Raw genomic sequence first — 19,780 nt, 5'->3', positions numbered from 1 at the left:
ACAGATGGAACAAATACCTCCCAATGGAGACAACTATGCAAGTAGCACACTGTAGCATCATGTACTGAACAATTACACTTGATTGGAGCATTGTGTATTCATGCAAGATTAATCATCACTATAAGCTACACCTGGCTAGAAGATATTTGTGTAGTGTATTTCATAGGCAGCCATTTGTTCCATCTTTCCAATTAATAGTTATTGATATTATTACACATGTGAGCTACAAAAATCTCCAGTGTAGTTCTAGCCTAATAAAATGACTGCCAGCAAGTGGTTAATTAATTCAGTAGTAAAAGACAAAAGTGTTAGTGAATACATTTTTTTGTATCTTTGGCTCTAAAGTGAATTGCTCTTACTGTGTGTTCTATTTCTTTTATTACTATAATCTTAGCAAATAGCTGAATGAACTTGTCATTTTACTCCTACTTACCTATTCAGAATGGTAACACCATTCTAGTTGATCTTCCTTCTTTTACCTTGCCACTCTCACTGCCAGCAGGGGCCCGTTCATTAGGGGCGCACAGGCGCCACCCCCTTTATCACCCCACCCCCTATATGGTTAATGGATAGATTCATGCATATGGTGCCGGGCGTGTGAATTACAGCAGCGGGGGTGTTTTTTTGAAGCACCTGATTAGAGCCATAGACTCTAATAGGCTACAAAATAGGGTGAACTAGGAGCGCAGAGCATTGCACTCGGAGCCCACCCAGATGTGTTAGAAAAGCAAATGAATATTTACATTACTAATACTGAATCGCCTCTCTGTCAATCAGGAAGCGCGGGTCTGTTACCCGTTTCCCAATTGGCTGAGGGGTCAGGCGATCCTATTGGATGCCTAGAAGGAGAGGAGGAGACGCACGGCGGAAGCTACCAAGATCTTAGAAGGGAAGAGGACACAGGAGACGCTGCCAGTTGCCTGCCGCAGCCTGTCAACCTGCTCGATGTGCCTGCTAATTCCAGCCACCAATGGGGTAAGTGCCGGTGGACTGGCAGACAGCGGGGGGTGGTTGTTTTCCGCCCCCCCCCCAAACAAGAAACCACCAGCCGCCACTGCTCACTGCTCTAGTTCTTCACAAGAAGATAGCCATAAACTTCCACTTTTCTGCTGTGGAAGCCACCCCAATGACACTTTTCATTGGCTTCTGAGGCAGCTTCAGGCTCATTATGGACATTGGTCCCAACAAGACACTCTTTACATCCCAGGAAAAGGAAGTGAACATTCTGCTGTGATGTTTTTGCAGTTCACAGTAGCCCTCCACATAATACTTTTTAATAGAAATGAATGTCCTGCTATAACATATACAGGATACTTTACATATTACAGGTAATCTCTGCCCCACTATTAGACAGTGAATTTTGGAGGTGGGTGAACAAATCAAGTAACCACAATATAAAATCATTAAAAAAAGGTATTTGGACTTAGTGATCTTCTACAATCTCTTATTGTCTTATTTAATTTCATTAATGAATATTTTTTATTGCTGAGTCAGTAATAGGGTGGCTTGTCTTCTCTTTGCCAGATAGGGGCAGAAAGTGATGAAAAATAATTTAGTAACAGAACAGGAAGCAAGCTACCAATGAAGACACCTGGTCATCTGACAATTTTCTAGGATTTCCCTTCACTTTAGAAGTATTTTTTTCTAATTTGCTGTTGTGTTTTCAGGACAGATAGGTAAAAAAAAATGAAACAAAAAAAGCGATTGAGACTTTATCAATTCTAAATGTATTGTGGTCTGAATACCTGGGGCTGCTTTATGTAAGCTGCATAAATATTCTGGGTAGAAAAAAATGGCACTTTAGGGCCTTGATCACACAAGGCGTACAATACCATATGCCTGGGCAGGGCGCTGTGTCCCAATAGACTGCCTGCACAAGGGTGCAAGAAACATCTGTGCATCCCTGTGTGGATAAACATGGCCCTGCACAGGCGTAAGGTATTATATGCCCTGTGTGAACAAGACCTTAGAAACAAGCTACTGTCAGAATATAATGTCTTGGTGGGAGGGATTGCTCTATCCACCTTGTTTTCTTTCATTCAGTCCACTAGCTGAACAAAGAAAAAAAAAAAAATAACAGCGTATGGCTGGTTTAATGTCAGAATTTCTTCTCTCTTAAAATGCTCTCAGTGAATGATTGAGAAAGCATTGAAACTATTCAGCATGATACACAGGCAAATAAAAAAATCGAAGCCTATACAGTATATTACATTTATAACAGGTTTTCTTTAGCATAAAAAAATCTTTAAACACTAATCTTTAAATGGAAAGACACACATAAGAGAAAATATGGCTGTACAACCCAAATTGTATTACAGAGATAGGAGAATTCCCCCAAGGGTTTATTTAGCAGCAAGTTAAATGAATCAATAATTAATGATGATTAATCAATAATGATGAAATAGGATCAAGTTCACAAAAATTGTTTAAAATATGAGCTCTGGTTACATATTTGAAGGACATGTTCCAACAAACATGATAATAATGACACAGTGGAGCAAGATATAATAAAATGCCAACCACAGTATAATACCCCAACGCATTTGGACCTATGTAGTCGTGGTCTTCTTCAGGGGATTTTCAGATTCCAACCTAGGGGAATGGGGATGACCCATGGAGATCTTTGGATTACTTTATTATTGATGTCGATGCTTGTATATTAAGACAAATCAAAAATTGTTTTTGGATGTATCCTTTTAGAAAAAAAAACTTGAAGAAGACCATGACTACATAGGTTGAAACGCGTTGTGTATTATACTGTGGTTGGCATTTTGTAATATCTTGCTCCACTGTGCCATTATTGTCATGCATGAAGGAACCTGTCCTTCAAACATGTAACCAGAGCTCATATTTTAATTATTTTTTGATTATTTTTTTGATTTTCAATTTGATCCTATTTTTTGTAAAATAATAATTAATTTAACTTGCTGCTAAAAAAAAAACCTTGGGGTAATTCTTCTATCTCTCCCTAAACACTAATCGTTGACCTTGACATCTAACATTAATACAAAGAGCAAATATCTTTTTTAAAAGCCACTACTTAAGTGAGACCACTTCATATTAATATATGAATTTTGTGTGAACTTCCCCTTTTAAGAAAATTAAGAGGATAATCTACAGAGAAAGATTAGAAAAGAAGGGTTTGTTTAGCCTGAGAAAATGTGTTGTAAAAGTGACCTACTTTAGATGTTTAAGTGTATTTGTGGCAAAGATTTAGCTAAAGAGTCTTATGGTCAAGTAGAGGCTTTCACGTGCTAATGACATGTTATAAGCAGCTGAAACATTTTCCAAAGAGGTCCAGTTCTGGTGTGAGACTTTTCAAAATATATAATTTATATTTATAAGCTCAGGTACCAGGCATGATGAATATATACACTTTCTATTCCCTTTCACTGCTAACCATGGTTAATAAATATAATAAATGTGCAATAAGCATAAATTATCCAATCATTGTCCTAGTTATAAACCATTGAAGAGATATGTGGGATATCTGTCCATATCCATGTGGAGGGATTGTCACTTCTGATGCTGGTCAGTCTTTCTTGGTAGCAGTCTGTTGCTCCTGTTTGTTTCACATTTAAAAATAATATGGTCTTATGCCGCGTACACGATCGGTCAAACCGAAGAGAACGGTCTGATGTACTGTTGTCGTGTGGGGGCCCCATCAGTTATTTATCCATAGGTTAAAAAAAAGCAATCCGATGGATACCTAACTGATAGGAAAAAAAAACGATCGTTTGTAGGCACGTCCATCAGTTAAAAATCCACGCATGCTCAGAATCAAGTCGACGCATGCTTGGAAGCATTGAACTTCGTTTTTATCATCACGTCGCTGTGTTTTACGTCACCGCGTTCTGACACGATCGTTTTTTTAACCGATGGTGTGTAGGCGCGACGGACCATCAGTCAGCTTCATCGGTTAACCGGTGAAAACGGTCCATCAGACCGTTCTCATCGGTTTGACCGATCGTGTGTACGCGGCATTAGTTGCTCCACAAGTTTTGTATTACTAATAGAAAATAATACATTTTATGCATTTTTGCCCTCTGTTATTGAAGTATATATTTATAAGAACCGTGTACCAGTGAATTTGCTTTTGTTCCTTTAACTGGTAAACAATCTGACTTTCAGACATTGAGATTATAAAGATAAAATAAGCATAAAAAATAAACCAGCACATGGCATTTTTGAAAGGTTTGAAAAAAAGTCACATACAGTATGTAGTTGAAAGAACTCTTGACAAATAAACCATAGTTGAGAAGTGTCCACTGTAGTCTTTTGTAGCCTGTGACTCTAGGGTGCAAAACATTTTATTTTATTTTTTTAAATGATGTCCTCAAATTAAAGAATTACACCTTCTAAAAAGTATTATGTAGACATATTTATAGAATGAATAAATGATTACCTTTTATTGAAAAATGACTACCAAAAGAGTAAAAACTATTAAAAATAGGACTGTGGGGAGTTTAATATCAATAGTACAAAAGTCATTGAAAGTAGGGTTGTCCCGATACCGATACTAGTATCGGTATCGGGACCGATTCCGAGTTTTTTCGGCGGTACTTAGACGCCGATACCCCGCCCCGATACACAAATAGAATACTTGCCACCCCCCGTCGCCTCCCGCCGCCGCCGACCTCCGCCACCGAAGCCGCAATCCGCCGCGATCCGCCGCCATTCGCCGCATCCCCGCTGCCGCCGACTGTGTAATACGCCGGGAACATTACAGCTTTGAATAGCTGTAATGATTCGCATCGCGCATAGACACTCCCCCTTGCTCGGGTGAACTGTCCAATCCCGAGCAAGGGGGAGTGTCTATACGTAGCGCGAATCATTACAGCTTTAGCTGTTATGTTCCCGCGCGTATTACCAGTCGGCGCTCGGCGGCAGCGGGACACAGGTAAGGGGGACATCGCTGGATATGGGGGAGACGATGGCTGCATATGGGGGATGATGGCTGCATATGGGGGACAATGTCTGCATATGGGGGACAATGTCTGCATATGGGGGACAATGTCTGCATATGGGAGACAATGGCTGTATATGGGGGAGACGATGGCTGCATATGGGAGACAATGGCTGTATATGGGGGACAATGTCTGCATATGGGAGACAATGGCTGTATATGGGGGAGACGATGGCTGCATATGGGAGACAATGGCTGTATATGGGGGGGACAATGGCTGGATATGGGGGAGACAATGGCTGGATATGGGGGAGACATTGGCTGCATATGGGAGACAATGGCTGTATATTGGGGAGACGATGGCTGCATATGGGGGACAATGGCGGGATATGGGGGGAGACGATGGCTGCATATGGGGGACAATGGCTGTATATGGGGGAGACAATGGCTGCATATGGGGGACAATGGCTGTATATGGGGGGGACAATGGCTGGATATGGGGGAGACAATGGCTGGATATGGGGGAGACAATGGCTGCATATGGGAGACAATGGCTCTATATGGGGGAGACGATGGCTGCATATGGGGGACAATGGCTGGATATGGGGGGAGACGATGGCTGCATATGGGGGACAATGGCTGTATATGGGGGAGACAATGGCTGCATATGGGGGACAATGGCTGTATATGGGGGGGACAATGGCTGTATATGGGGGGGACAATGGCTGTATATGGGAGACAAAGGCTGGATATGGCGGAGACAATGGCTGGATATGGGGGAGACAATGGCTGCATATGGGGGACATGGCTGCATATGGGGGAGACAATGGCTGCATATATGTGGGGGGACAATGGCTGTATATGGGGGGGACAATGGCTGGATATGGGGGAGACAATGGCTGCATTTGGGGACACATTTAAAAAAAAGTATCGGTATTCGGTATCGGCGACTACTTGAAAAAAAGTATCGGTACTTGTACTCAGTCCTAAAAAAGTGGTATCGGGACAACCCTAATTGAAAGTATTGAAGCCAGATAATCATAATGATAGCCAGACAGCTAACACTTTCAGAAAGGCAGGTTTATAGTAGCCACCTTCATATTGCTCCCAAGGGTCATTTAAAAAAAAAAAAAAAGGTTTAATATAGCTTTACCATATCTTACAGCACTAATTAATCAAATAAATGTTGCATGCAACATCGTATTGCCTGTATTACAGTATTATAAACACTCAATAATAACTTAGTGAGATAAACTAATAGAAATTATCTCAAATTTATCTCAGTTTTAATTAGAAGTATATTAAAGCAGTGTCTGTGTGTTTATGGCTTTCTTTTAATGTGTCAAGCAACAGTTCAATTCAGTCTTGATTTACAAGAGTATTTTTCAGTTAAAATGATGTCTTGGAAAAATCTCTTTTATTTTATAATACATTTTGATGAGATTTTTTGTTCCCAGAAGAAAACAACTGTTTTTATATTTAGATGTAACAGAAATTACAACACTCTACTTCTAAGCAGACCTTAGTTAAGTGGCTCCTTGTGCGCAAATGACATACACAGGTACCTATAAATATATATATGTATTTTCTAAATCAGGAAAAAATATTTATTGAAACAAATGTAGAGCATACAGTTCCAGAGCAATCAAGCAGTCAATAAGTCAAGTAATTCATCAGTGCATACCATGAAATATAAATACATTTTACTAGGTAGATTGAATTTTACTATGCCACTTATCATGCCTTACCCTTTGGCCATAACGTTAAGGCTGCATACTAATGTAAAAAAAATAAAAAATCTAGATGCCATTATGCTTGTTTTCTATGATCAAATAAACACTGGGAAATATTCCTGTATTCATAAGTAAATGAACATTTATAATTTCATTTCATTTACCTATGGAAATTATCTTTGCAAGGGATGTTTCTGTTTGCTTAAAAAATTTGCAAAAAATATCCAAACACATGTAAGGAGATTATATATATATTTATATATGTGTGTGTGTGTGTTTGTTTAAATCACTATGCACTGTTTTGCGTTTCTTCTCTTTTTTTAAGCAAGATGCCTTTCTGAACATACCTTTATCTTCACGTTCCTACCAATGTAACAGTTAACACTATGGCCTGGATTCACATAGCACTTACGCCGTGCCCATAGAACTAGATACGCCTGAAAATAGGCTTCCTCCAACCGACGTAACTTTCCTACGCCAGCGTATCTTGAGCGCATAGTTAAGGTATGGACCAGGGAACAGCCGTCGTATTTTACGTTGTTTACGTAGTAGTACGTGAATGGGGCTGGGCGTAGGTTATGTTCACGTCGTATGCATTGAGCCGCCGTATCTTAGGGAGTATATTCGACAAGATTCTGAGCATGCGCGCGCATGCGCCGTTTGTTCGGACCATCATTTGCATGGGGTCACGCTTCATTTAAATGGATCACGCCCACCTTCCACCTACTTTGAATTTGGCGGGCTTACGCCGACGAATTTACGTTACGCCGGCGCAACGTTGGGAGCATTTGCATTGTGAATTGGGTGCTTGCCTCTCTGCTTTACGTCGACGTAGCGCATATGAGATGCGCTACGCCTGCCTAAAAATGCGCCGATCTACCTGAATCCGGCCCAATATATTCATAAATGTAGCTCTCCAAAATGAATGTCTGCGTATGGTAAATCTTTAGGGCACATTCACATTTTAGTTCTACACTGCAGTGAATGACTGTTGCACTCAGGCAGCCAATTCATTGCAAATAAACTGCCAATGAACTACAACACAGTTGAAATTGGACAAGACCAATTTTTTTCTGACACAGCGTACAGCAATGTAAACTGTGTTTATTGTGGAGCTCTGCAGTGTGCATAAGTTGCTCGCTAACATACTAGCATATTGGGGTGTCATTCAAAATGCATAGCACTGCAACACACTGTAGCAGTGGCGGCCCGCCCATAGGGGGCGCCCGGGCGCCGCCCCCCCTCCTGTAGGCACAACAAAAATATATTTTTATATATAATATATTGCGCTGAGTATTAACTAAGATAATGTGAAAACCCCAAAATATACGTGATTCAATATATACACAAATCCACAAACAAAGGAAAGACAATTAGTCCAGTGGATACACCAGAGTTTCTTCCGTGCACAACACCCTGTGTAATGATTGAGAGATGTTTGATCTAATCACACTATGCAGACTTCTGTTTCATATGTGCAGCACTTCCTCCACACTGATACAGCTCATAGAAGAAACAAGAGAAAAATCTTCATAGCGCAAATAGCATGAACAAATATAGGTAGAAAATTTCAGACTAGGTCTCACTCACGAATCCGCCGAGTTAAAACCAGCATTTAGGACAACCTAGCACCAATCCTTCAAATTTGGCGGCCAAATTTGAAGGATTGGTGCTAGGTTGTCCTAAATGCTGGTTTTAACTCGGCGGATTCGTGAGTGAGACCTAGTCTGAAATTTTCTACCTATATTTGTTCATGCTATTTGCGCTATGAAGATTTTTCTCTTGTTTCTTCTATGAGCTGTATCAGTGTGGAGGAAGTGCTGCACATATGAAACAGAAGTCTGCATAGTGTGATTAGATCAAACATCTCTCAATCATTACACAGGGTGTTGTGCACGGAAGAAACTCTGGTGTATCCACTGGACTAATTGTCTTTCCTTTGTTTGTGGATTTGTGTATATATTGAATCACGTATATTTTGGGGTTTTCACATTATCTTAGTTAATACTCAGCGCAATATATTATATATAATTTTCTGCACCATTTGTTTGACTTACATCACTTTATTGCTGCGTTTATTATTTGGTTATTTTGTTAATGACATTTTTTTAAATATTTAACTAGCGCTGTAGTATCATTTTTACACAACAAAAATATATATATATTTTTTTTTTCAGTGGCCCCTTTAAGAAACTTAAAAAAAAAAAAAATCCTTTACTTAAAATTACATTGAGCGCCGGCCACTATTGCCCTATGAAGCGCCACGTCAATGCAATCTTTAGATTGCATACATGGCGCTTCATTTGCGGGCTGTTATCGCGCCTATTGAGCGCATTTGAAAGCGCTGATAAGCTTCCCGTGCCAGTGCTATTATGGGCGCCTTACTTCCGGCCATTCGTCTTACAGACGAAAAATGGAAGTGATGTCACGCGGCAGCTCACAACTTTACACAGCCTGAGCGGAGCTGAGCGGCTAGGTAAGCAGATGGAGAAAGAGAGAAAGCCTGAGAGAGATTTCGGTGGGATTAGATTTACAGACGTTTGATCCAGATACTTCTGTTGTGGGATGATATTGTCACATTTGTTACTTTGTGTATTTCTCGATGTTTTATAGCTGTTTGCAGGCGTGTTTATAGCTCAGCCAGCTGTTTGCCTGTCTGGCTCACATTGACCAGCAAAATTTACTGATAGAACTTTGGAGACGGTTGAAGTTTATATCAGCAGCTTCCACAGCACTAAATCACATCGGACTGACCATTCAATTGGATGGCTGCCTTATACCGATCACTCTGACCTGTTATTGTAGTTAAACTGCTGGGACTTGTAGTCATCTTCTCCTGGGGCTCATGGAGAAGATGGAGATTGGAGAACTACAAGTCCCAGCAGGTTTTACATACAATAAGGCTCTGAGGTGGATGGGTGTGGTGGATTGCATGCACCTATCAATCCCCGGGGAAGGGGGCAGGATCAGAGAACACTGTTATCCGATCCTGCCCCCCTGCAATCCACACCCATCCACCTCAGAGCCTTATTGTATGTAAAACCTGCTGGGACTTGTAATTCTCCAATCTCCATCTTCTCAATGAGCCCCAGGAGAAGATGGAGAACTACAAGTCCCAGTAGTCTAACTACAATAACAGGCTCTGAGGTGGATGGGTGGGGATCAGGCAGTGCACGGGCTGATGACTTTTACTGTGATGTATATGGAGGGAGTGCGATGCAAATCAGGACTAATGTAAAGGAAGGTGCTATAATGTATTTTAAAGGGGGGCTGCAAAGTAAAGGGGTGGCTGTGATGTAAAAGGGGGTGCTGTGATGTAAAGAAAGCTGTAATTTAGAATGAGGGCTGTAATGTAAACAGTGGGACTGCAATATAAAGGGGGGCTGCCATGTAAAAGGGGGCAGTGTTGTATATTATGGTTGTATTGTAAAGGTGTACCATAATGTAAAGAGGAGCCCTGCGACTTGGGACTGGAAAGTTGCAGGATAAGTCGGACCCGATGAGAACCGTTCATATCTGTGCAACTTCAAGTCACAGCGACTTAGAAGTAGTCCCTGCATTAATTTTGTCCCACTTTGATGTGACTTGAGGTCCATAGACCTCCAGAATACACAGGCATTGCTTCAAGTCACTGCAAAATCGCAGCAAAAAATTGTGGCAGAATCTTGCGACTTTCAGGCTAACACAGTCTGAAAGTTTGATACGACTTAAAGCAATGCCTGTGTATTCTGGAGGTCTATGGACCTCAAGTTGCATCAAAGTGGGACCAAAGTAATGCAGGGACTACTTTGAAGTCACTGTGACTTGAAGTCGCACAGATATGAATGGTTCTCATTGGAAATCATGGGGTACGACTTGTCATGCAATGTTGAAGTCCCAAGTCGCAGGACAAGTAATGCAGTATGTCTGCTGTCTCTGGTAATCTTGTGCAGTATGACCGCAGTCTCTGGTAATCTTGTGCAGTATGATCGCAGTCTCTGGTAATCTTGTGCACTATGACCGCAGTCTCTGGTAATCTTGTGCAGTATGACCGCAGTCTCTAGTAATCTCGTGCAGTATGTCCGCCGTCTCTGGTAATCTTGTGCAGTATGTCTGCAGTCTCTGGTAATTTCGTTCAGTATGTGCGCAGTCTCTGGTAATCTTGTGCAGTATGTGCGCAGTCTCTGGTAATCTTGTGCAGTATGTCCGCAGTCTCTGGTAATCTTGTGCAGTATGTCCGCAGTCTCTGATAATCTCATGCCCATTTAGAGTCCTTCATAACTAACAGTGTAATTTTTTAGTTTGTTTGCGCTGATCTGTAAGGCTGCGCTGTATATCATGATTTGTGATGCTGGGGCTATATACTCTGTGCTGTGATGCTGAGCTGTATACTCCTGACACTATGAGTGGAAGCAAGTGGAATACAGGGGACGAAGTGGGTGTATTCTATAGGGGGTGTGGCTTATGAGAAGTGGGATGGACCAAATGTGGAGGGGCGGGGTCTTGTGCCCCCCCATCCTAAATCTTCACCAGCCGCCACTGCACTGTAGTATGCGCATTATGGTAATAGGTGGTAAACAAAAGCCTTACCACAATGCTCAATAGGCCCTAAAATGTCTTTCTGTGTTTTCTTTCATTTCTATCAAATCATAAATACCAGTGCAAAATCAGGACATATTTAGGATTGTCTCAGCATGCTTTTATTGTATCTCTGCAGACATATTTCTGTTTCTTTCACTCCTCTATTTGACTCTGCTGACACATTTATACCTGTGATTAAGAAAGTGATTTTGTCTCTAGGGCCATTTACCTGCTTCTGTCAGTACAGTACTCCTTCTGTCTCAGCAACAAATATCCCTGATTGTGTTAGCATGGTTCTGTGTCTCAGTGGAAATGTTTCTGTTGACGTCAGTACAATACTGTCTCTACAGGCATGATTCTGGTTGTGTCAGTACTGATTCTATCTCTACAGACATGTTTTGTTATTATGTGTTTATTTGTCTCATTACTTTGGCCATTCTTTTTTTTTTTATACATTTAATCCACTGTATTTATATAAATTATATCCACGTTTATACAGTAATATTTATAAGGTACATTGCATATGCATTCTGTGTGCAGGTGTTGGGCAGTCACATTGTTTTTTGGGGAGGGGAACAGTGGGGTACAAGCAGTTGCCCTATGGAAGAAAGTATAAATCCAGCCCTGCACACCTAACTCTGCCCCCTGCTTTCTTGAATAACAGCACTGTCTCTACTGCTGTAGGGCTGCAGTGACCGGGAGTGAGTGTATGTGAGACACAAATGAAGGACAATTTGGCCCACACAGGGAGGATGATTTTTTATTTTCTTTCTATGGCTTGTATATCACATAGTAACTGGATATGGAACTTGTCTTGACTGTCACACAGAAGCCTTTGAAAGCACTCTAATTAAAGCGGTAGTAAACCGCTGAAAAAAAAACCTCGCAAGACAATAGCATAATGTGATAATATGCAGAAATACTTAGAACAAGGCCCCCACAGCGCACCCAGTCACCGCCAAAGGGGCTGACATGTTCCTTCAGTGTTTCTTACAGGTTTTCTGGCTTTGGCGCTGTGAGTGGCCGGAGCCGCAATGACATCACTCCTGGGCATGCGCATGGGAGTCCTCCGTGCCGGCAAGAAGCTCTGAATTTCCGGAACAATCCGCCAGACCTTGATGTCAGCGGCTGCATGCAGGGCGAGTATCTCCTAAACCGTGGGAAAGAGTACCGCTCCAAGCCCTGCGACCTATGCTGTGCTCCCACCCTGTAGTACTGACAGGTGCAGACTCTGCGCTGATCCTAGAAAAAATAAATGTTCCTGGACTGCCGCACTCTGATAGGCGATTTATTGAAACAAAAAGAACAAAGAATAAAATCCAAAGCTGTATAACATCCAAAAATTCATGCAACACTGCAATCAATGGTAGAAAGTGGACATATGGGACAAAAAAGCTAACATGTTTCACATCATGGATAGATGCTTAATCATAGCTGGGTTGTGTGAGGATCTGAAAGGATTTAAATAGAAAACGTGCAGGTTTAAAAGATATTAATTTTACCTACAGGTAAGCGTTATTATAGGCTTATCTGTAGATAAAATTGACCAATCGGATACAACTGCTTTAATACTACAGTGATTATATTACAGACTTATATAATACTGCCCCGTTTAATATCTTATTTCCTGCTGATTTTAAGCATTTTGAAAGGAAAAAAAAAAGAAGGAATTTCTGACAAAGTCTACATCCTAACTGTATGAGCCATACATTTAAAATATGCAATAATGGGCACATAAGACTACCGTTACAGAACGCAGTCTACTATTACAAAAAGCAAACATTATTCTAAATATCACAACCTGCCAGGAACATAAATGCTGTTCAGCCCAGTTGATATTTATTTGTAAAGATTTTTCACTTCAAATACTTAACATGTACCATTGTAAGAAGAGAGGATCTTGCACTGAACTTAAATGTACAGAATAAATGTCAGCATGACAAACCATAACAACAAACCCAGCAGGAGAAAAATCGCCTAGTTCTTTATTGAGAAGAACAATGGGGGCGCCTGTGATAAATGGAAATGTTAGCACAACAGCTGTTTACAAGAGAATTTTTTGCTTCTCAGGATAAACAGTGATAGGATTGGAAATTAGGACACACTCACTTACTATCCCTCTCTAAAGATGACCTACATTTGTGTGCATCTGTAACTTTTTTTCTTCAACAAGTCTTTAACCACTTAACAACCGCCCCATAGCCAAAGTACGGCTACAGGACGGTTGCTTAACTCTGGGAGGCCGTTAATTAACGGCCTCCCAGAGAATCGTTCCCGCTCGCCCCTGGGAACATCCGTGCTCGCCGGGTTCACGGGTCCCGTAGCAACACGGATCTCGGTAAAGGACCAATGACAGCAGCCCTTTACCACGTGATCTCTCCGTCCAATGATGGAGCGATCACAAATGTAAAGAAACCTGGACAGCAGGGTCATCACAAGTTCATCGCTCTCCTCATACCGATCCAGCGTGAGAGGAGAGGAGAGCGAGTGTGACCCGAACAGTGAGTTATTTTGCATTGAGCAGTGCCCAGCATTGCCCCAACAGTGCCCAGCAGTGCCACAAAGTGCCACATCTGTGCCACCTCTGTGCCACCAGAGCAACACCAGTGCCACCAAAGCCAGTGCCACTACAGTCCACACCAGTGCCCACCAGTGTCACACCAGTGCCCATCAGTGTCACACCAGTGCCCGTTAGTGCCACACCAGTGCCCATCAGTGCCACCTGTGCCCACCAGTGCCACTTGTGCCCACCAGTGCTAATCTGCGCCACATCAGTGCTCACGAGTGCCGCCTGTGCCCACGAGTGCTGCCTGTGCTCACCAGAGCCACCTGTGCGCTAATCAGTGCTACCAGAGCCACACCAGTGCCACTACAGCCTGTGCACACCAGTTCCACCTACGCCCATCAGTGCCACATCAGTGCCACATCAGAGCCGCCTGTGCCTACCAGTGCCACCTGTGGGCTAATCAGTGTCACCAGAGCCACACCAGTGCCACCTGTGCCCATCAGTGCCACCTGTGCCCATAAGTGCCCCCTGCGCCCATCAGTGCCACATCAGTGCCGCCTGTGCCCACCAGTGCCACTTGTGCCACCAGAGCCACACCAGTGCAAGCAGAGCTACACCAGTGCCACTACAGTGCACACCAGTGCTACCTGTGCCCATCAGTGCCATCTGCGCCCATCACTGCCACCTGTGCCCACCAGTGCCACCTGTGCTCACCAGTGCCACAAGCCACCAGTATGGCAAAAATGTTTTTTACTATCGAGGAGGCCTACCAACACCTATGCATGACCGATGAGAGCAGCGAGGAGCTCTCTGAGTCTCAGTCCGATTCGGATTGAGCCTATGAACCCGTTATAAGCAGTGGGTCTGATACAGAATCGGAAGAGCAAGGTGTGCCTGTTAAAAGAAGGCGTTCTGGCATGGAGCAGCAGCCTTCTACCAGCAGAGCAGTGCCGTCCACCTCAAGCGCAGTGCCGTCCACCTCAAGCGCAGTGCCACTGCAACAAAGGCCAGGCACCAGTAGGGTGTCATCTTAGCCCCAAAGTGATCGGGGCCATGCCAGCCTTCCCTATGGACTTCAAAACCCCCTGTGGCTTCCCCCTAATTCCAGAGCAGCAAATATCCCCCCTTTCACCACCCAGCCAGGTGGAATTACTATCATCCATTGTGGCCCAGTGCAACCTCTACGCACAGCAGTACATAGAAAGCAACCCTGGTTCCAGTTATGCCCGTCCCTTTGAGTGGAGAGAACTTACCGTAGAGAAATTCCAACTTTTCTTAGGCCTAACTTATAATATGGGTCTCTCAAGAAAAAAAAAAAACGTACTCCTATTGGTCTACCAAACCCATCCACCACATGCCAGTCTTCTCATCCCGTATGCCCAGATCAAGATACCTAATGATAATGCGATTCCTCCACTTTAATGACAACACCCAGTGCCCTCCCCGTAATGACCCAGCTTTTGACAAACTATTTAAAATTCGGCCACTCCTAAATTATTTCTCTGAAAAATTCCACCAGTTATAAATCCCCAAACAGAATATCTCCGTGGATGAGTCCCTTGTAAAATTCTCAGGCAGGCTGCGCATCAAACAGTTTATCCCCAGCAAAAGGGCCCGATATGGGGTTAAAATGTACAAGCTATGTGACCGAGTCACGGGGTACATCTACTCCTTCCTGGTGTACGAAAGGGAAGGACTCCCAACTGTATCCCCCCGAATGCCCAGAGTATATCAGAGCCAGCGGAAAAGTGATCTGGGAGCTTGTCTATCCACTCCATGGAAAGGGATACCATCTTCATTTGGATGATTTTTATACTAGCTTGCCCCTGTTCCACAATCTTTACCAGAGGGACACCCCAGCACGTGGCACAGTCAGGCCGTGTACACACGGTCGGTCCATCCGATAAGAGCGGTCCGAAGGACCGTTTTCATCGGTTAACCGATGAAGCAGACTAATGGTCTGATGTGCCTACACACCATCAGTTCAAAAACCGATCGAGTCCAACGCGGTGACGTAAAACACAACGACGTGCAGAGAAAAATGAAGTTCAATGCTTCCAAGCATGCGTCGACTTGATTCTGAGCATGCGCGGGTTTTGAACCGATGCTTTTGCGTACTAACCATCGGTTTTGACCTATCGGTTAGGCGTCCATCGGTTGAATTTTAAAGCAAGTTCTACATTTTTGGACCGAAGGATAACTGACCGATGGGGCCCACACACGGTCGGTTTGGACAGATTAAACTGAACTTCAGTCCGTTTTCATCAGTTTTGTCCGATCATGTGTACAGGGCCTGAGAGCCAATAGAAAGGGCTTTCCGCAAAAACTGGTCAATGAAAAGCTACGACGAGGGGAGACGGCATCATTGAGGAACCAGGAGCTATTGGCTGTCAAGTGGAGGGACAGACGAAACGTCCACATGCCCACATCAATCCACAACGACACCTATGTGGAAGTCCCCCAAAGAAACGGCCCAATCCAGAAACCATCTTGTGTCTTCAACGATCAGATGATTGAACCCTACCTTCCCACAAGAAAATCCCGCCACTCGTATAAATAAGTGTCCATTTATTTTTTCAGTTTGGCCATGTATAACACTTCTGTTATTTACAAAAAATCTACAGAAAACCCTTTCATCCTATCCACACTACCAAGAAGAAGTTATCACCGCCCTTTTGTACCCTGAAAGCCTACCAGAAAACCATCGCTCGAGCAGACTCCACGAACGCCACTTTCCTTAGAAAATCCCCTCCCGTGAAAGAGGCTACAGACGTCATAAAAAATTCTGTGTGTGCGCCAGAGGAGGAGTCAGAAAAGACACTGTGTATTATTGTCCCGATTTTCCTTCCCAACCAGGCCTCTGTATAGGTGTATGTTTCCGCCGTTGCCATACTTCCCAACATTATTAGGGAAGTATGGTAAACGTAGTTCTCATTTCCTGTCATTTTCCTCCACACCCCTTATGCCACTGCACTGTACATACCTCTGCCTTCTCCGGAACCGACCCTGGCCTGTTATACGACCACACTAATGCCTAACGCTAAACATACCTCTGCCTTCTTCGGAACTGACCCTGGCCTGTTTTACGACCACGCTTCTGCCTAATGCTGAACTGTACCAACATCTGCCTGCTCCGGAACTGACCCTGGCCTGTTATACGATCACACTTCTGCCTAACGCTTAACTGTACCTCTGCCTGCTCTGGAACTGACCCTGGACTGTTTGACCATGTTTTTTGCCTGCCTCTTGGATTGATCTTTTACCCTGCTATGCTAGTGGGAACACAGGGTTCTCACAAATGTGAGGGGCTCCGGAATTGTTTTTCTGGATGAAGAAAACACATTTTTTAGTTTTCTCATTTCCGGATTAGGGTCTGGAGACTCGGAGGCTTCAAAGAGATTTGCGTGGGAGAAGCCTCTACCTCTGTCCACATTCTTTCCTGGCCTGCTACTTGGACCATTTACCTGCTTACTACCAGGACCAATATTTTGGCACTGCTGGCAATGTTTCTACTTGCACTGGCCCTGGACTGTATATGGACTGTATCCCTACCTGTAATGACTATGGACAATATTCCTGCCTGCTGCCTGGACAATTACATTCACTGTCGCTGACCACGTCCCTGCCTGCTGCATGGATCAGGGATCTCCTCCTGTAGACAATTGCACTACTAAAACCACAGGTAATCTTTTTTTTTACCCATTACTCAGCAGAATGTATTTTAGGGTGTAATTCTTGGTATGTACATGCTGTGTTTAGAAATATCAAGGGCCTTTAAAAATGTGATACTGTAGATTGTAAGGAAATTGGATGTGTAATTTATGTCCCTAGAACACCTGATGGTGCTTCTTGGATTTTGGGCCTCTATGTGGCCAGGCTGTTAAAAAAGCTCACACATGTGGTATCGCCATACTCGGGAGGAGCAACAGAATATATTTTGGGGTGTAATGTTTGCTATGTACATGCTATGTGTTGGAAATATTCTATAAATGGACAACTTTGTGTAAAAAAATGCGTTTTTTTCTTTATTTCCACATTTTCCAAAAACATCTGGAAAAAAATGAACAGTTCAAAAGACTCATTATGCCTCATAGATTATACATTGGGGTGTTAGCTTTCCAAAATGGGGTCACTTTGTGGGCGTTTCCATTGTCCTGGTGCTCCAGGGCCTTCAAAAATGTAATAGGTGGTTGAGAGATTAGATGTGTAATTTATGCTCCTAGAATGCCTGAAGTTGCTACTTCAGTGTTGGGCCTCTGTATGTGGCCAGGCTGTGTAAAAGTCTCACACATGTGGTATTGCTATACTCAGGAGGAGAAGCAGAATATTGTTTGGGGTGTGATTTGTGGAATGTGCATGCCATGTGAGAGAAATAAACTGTTATAATGACAATTTGGTGTTAAAAAAAAATACAAAAAAAAAAATCTTAATTTTGCAAAGAATTGTGGGAAAAAAATGACAACTTCAAAAAACTAACCATGCCTCTTAGGCCCCGTACACACGGTCGGACCAAACCGATGTGACTGGTCCGTCGGACCGTTTTCACCGGTTCACCTCTGAAGTGGCCGTACAGCCTGATATGTGTACACACCGTCAGTCCAAAATCCGATCGGGTCAGAACGCGGTGACGTCAAACTACGTGCTGAATAAAACGAAGTTCAATGCTTCCAAGCATGCGTCGACTTGATTCTGAGCATGCGTGGGTTTTGAACCGATGCTTTTCTGTACTAACCATCGGTTTGGTCCGATCGGGCAGCGGTCCATCGGTTCGGTTTTGAAGCATGTTTTAAAATTTTGGACCGAAGGAAAACAGACCGATTGCCTATACACACGGTCGGTTTGGTCCGATGAAACTGAACTTCGGTTCATTCTCATTGGTTTGGTCCGACCGTGTTTATGGGGCCTTACTAACTACCTTGGAATGTCTACTTTCCAAAAAGGGGTCATTTGGGGGGTATTTGTACTTTACTTGCTTGTTAGGGTCTCAAGAAATGAGATAGGCTGTCAGTACATCAGGTGTGATTAAATTGATCAATTTTAAGTAATTGGCACCATAGCTTGTAGACCCTATAACTTTCACACAGAATAAATAATATCCACAATTTTATTTTATTTGTTTACCAAGATATGTAGCAGTATACGTTTCTGGCCAAATTTATGAAGAAAAATTACTTTTTCGCAAAATGTTATAATAGAAATTAGGAAAAATTATTTTTTTTACAAAATGTACGTTCTTTTTTCATTTATAGCAGAAAAAATAAAAATGACAAACGTGATCAAATACCACCAAAAGAAAGCTCAATTTGTGTGAAAAAGAAAAAGAAGGACGAAAATTTCATATGGATACAGTGTTGCATGAAAATTGGTCTGGTTAATATGGGGGTTTAAGTGCCCAGTTGTCAAGTGGTTAACAACAGTGTTATAAATGATTTGCTTATTTGGTGTCTATAAAAAGAAACCTTGGAAGTAGATTTATAACAAGTAATGTGAGATGTAATTGAGAGTTTCAACAATTAACATCTAGTGACAAGTATCGTTTTATCTCAGGCATTATCTCCTAAGCAGGTGCATCTCAGGGCAACACATTCAGTGCACATCCAGCTTCTTGCAACTTCCTGATCTCTGGTATTTAGGCATTACACTAATTGTCTTCAGCCATGAGATAATTTCAGACAAGAGGGTAACCCATATATACATGCATGCAAACTGGAATTGGGTCAGAGAAGGTTTTGTAAAGATCAGTCAACACCAATCACTGGGAAGAGACAAACACCCAGATGGTTAATTGGCAGAGGAGCCCAATTTGCATGCTTTAAAGTTCATCCTGGGTTCCCCCCGAGGCTTAAAAAAAGGACCTCTGGCTGCAATACAAAACCTCCTCTTTGGTGCTCCAAACCTCCACCACAGTAATTGTTTTCTCTCACAATATGTCCTCTGTCTTCAGCATAACTCAACCCAAAAAAAAATACATCACCCAGGTGCCCTCCACTCAGTCACAATGTATTGATACGGAGAGCAATGCTGCTTCCTTTGTAAAGGAACGCAGGTACATCTCAAACTGATCTCAAATGCAAG

This window comes from Rana temporaria, chromosome 4 (genome assembly GCF_905171775.1).
Source record: "Rana temporaria chromosome 4, aRanTem1.1, whole genome shotgun sequence".
NCBI lineage: Eukaryota > Metazoa > Chordata > Amphibia > Anura > Ranidae > Rana > Rana temporaria.
This window is presented reverse-complemented; position numbering follows the sequence as displayed.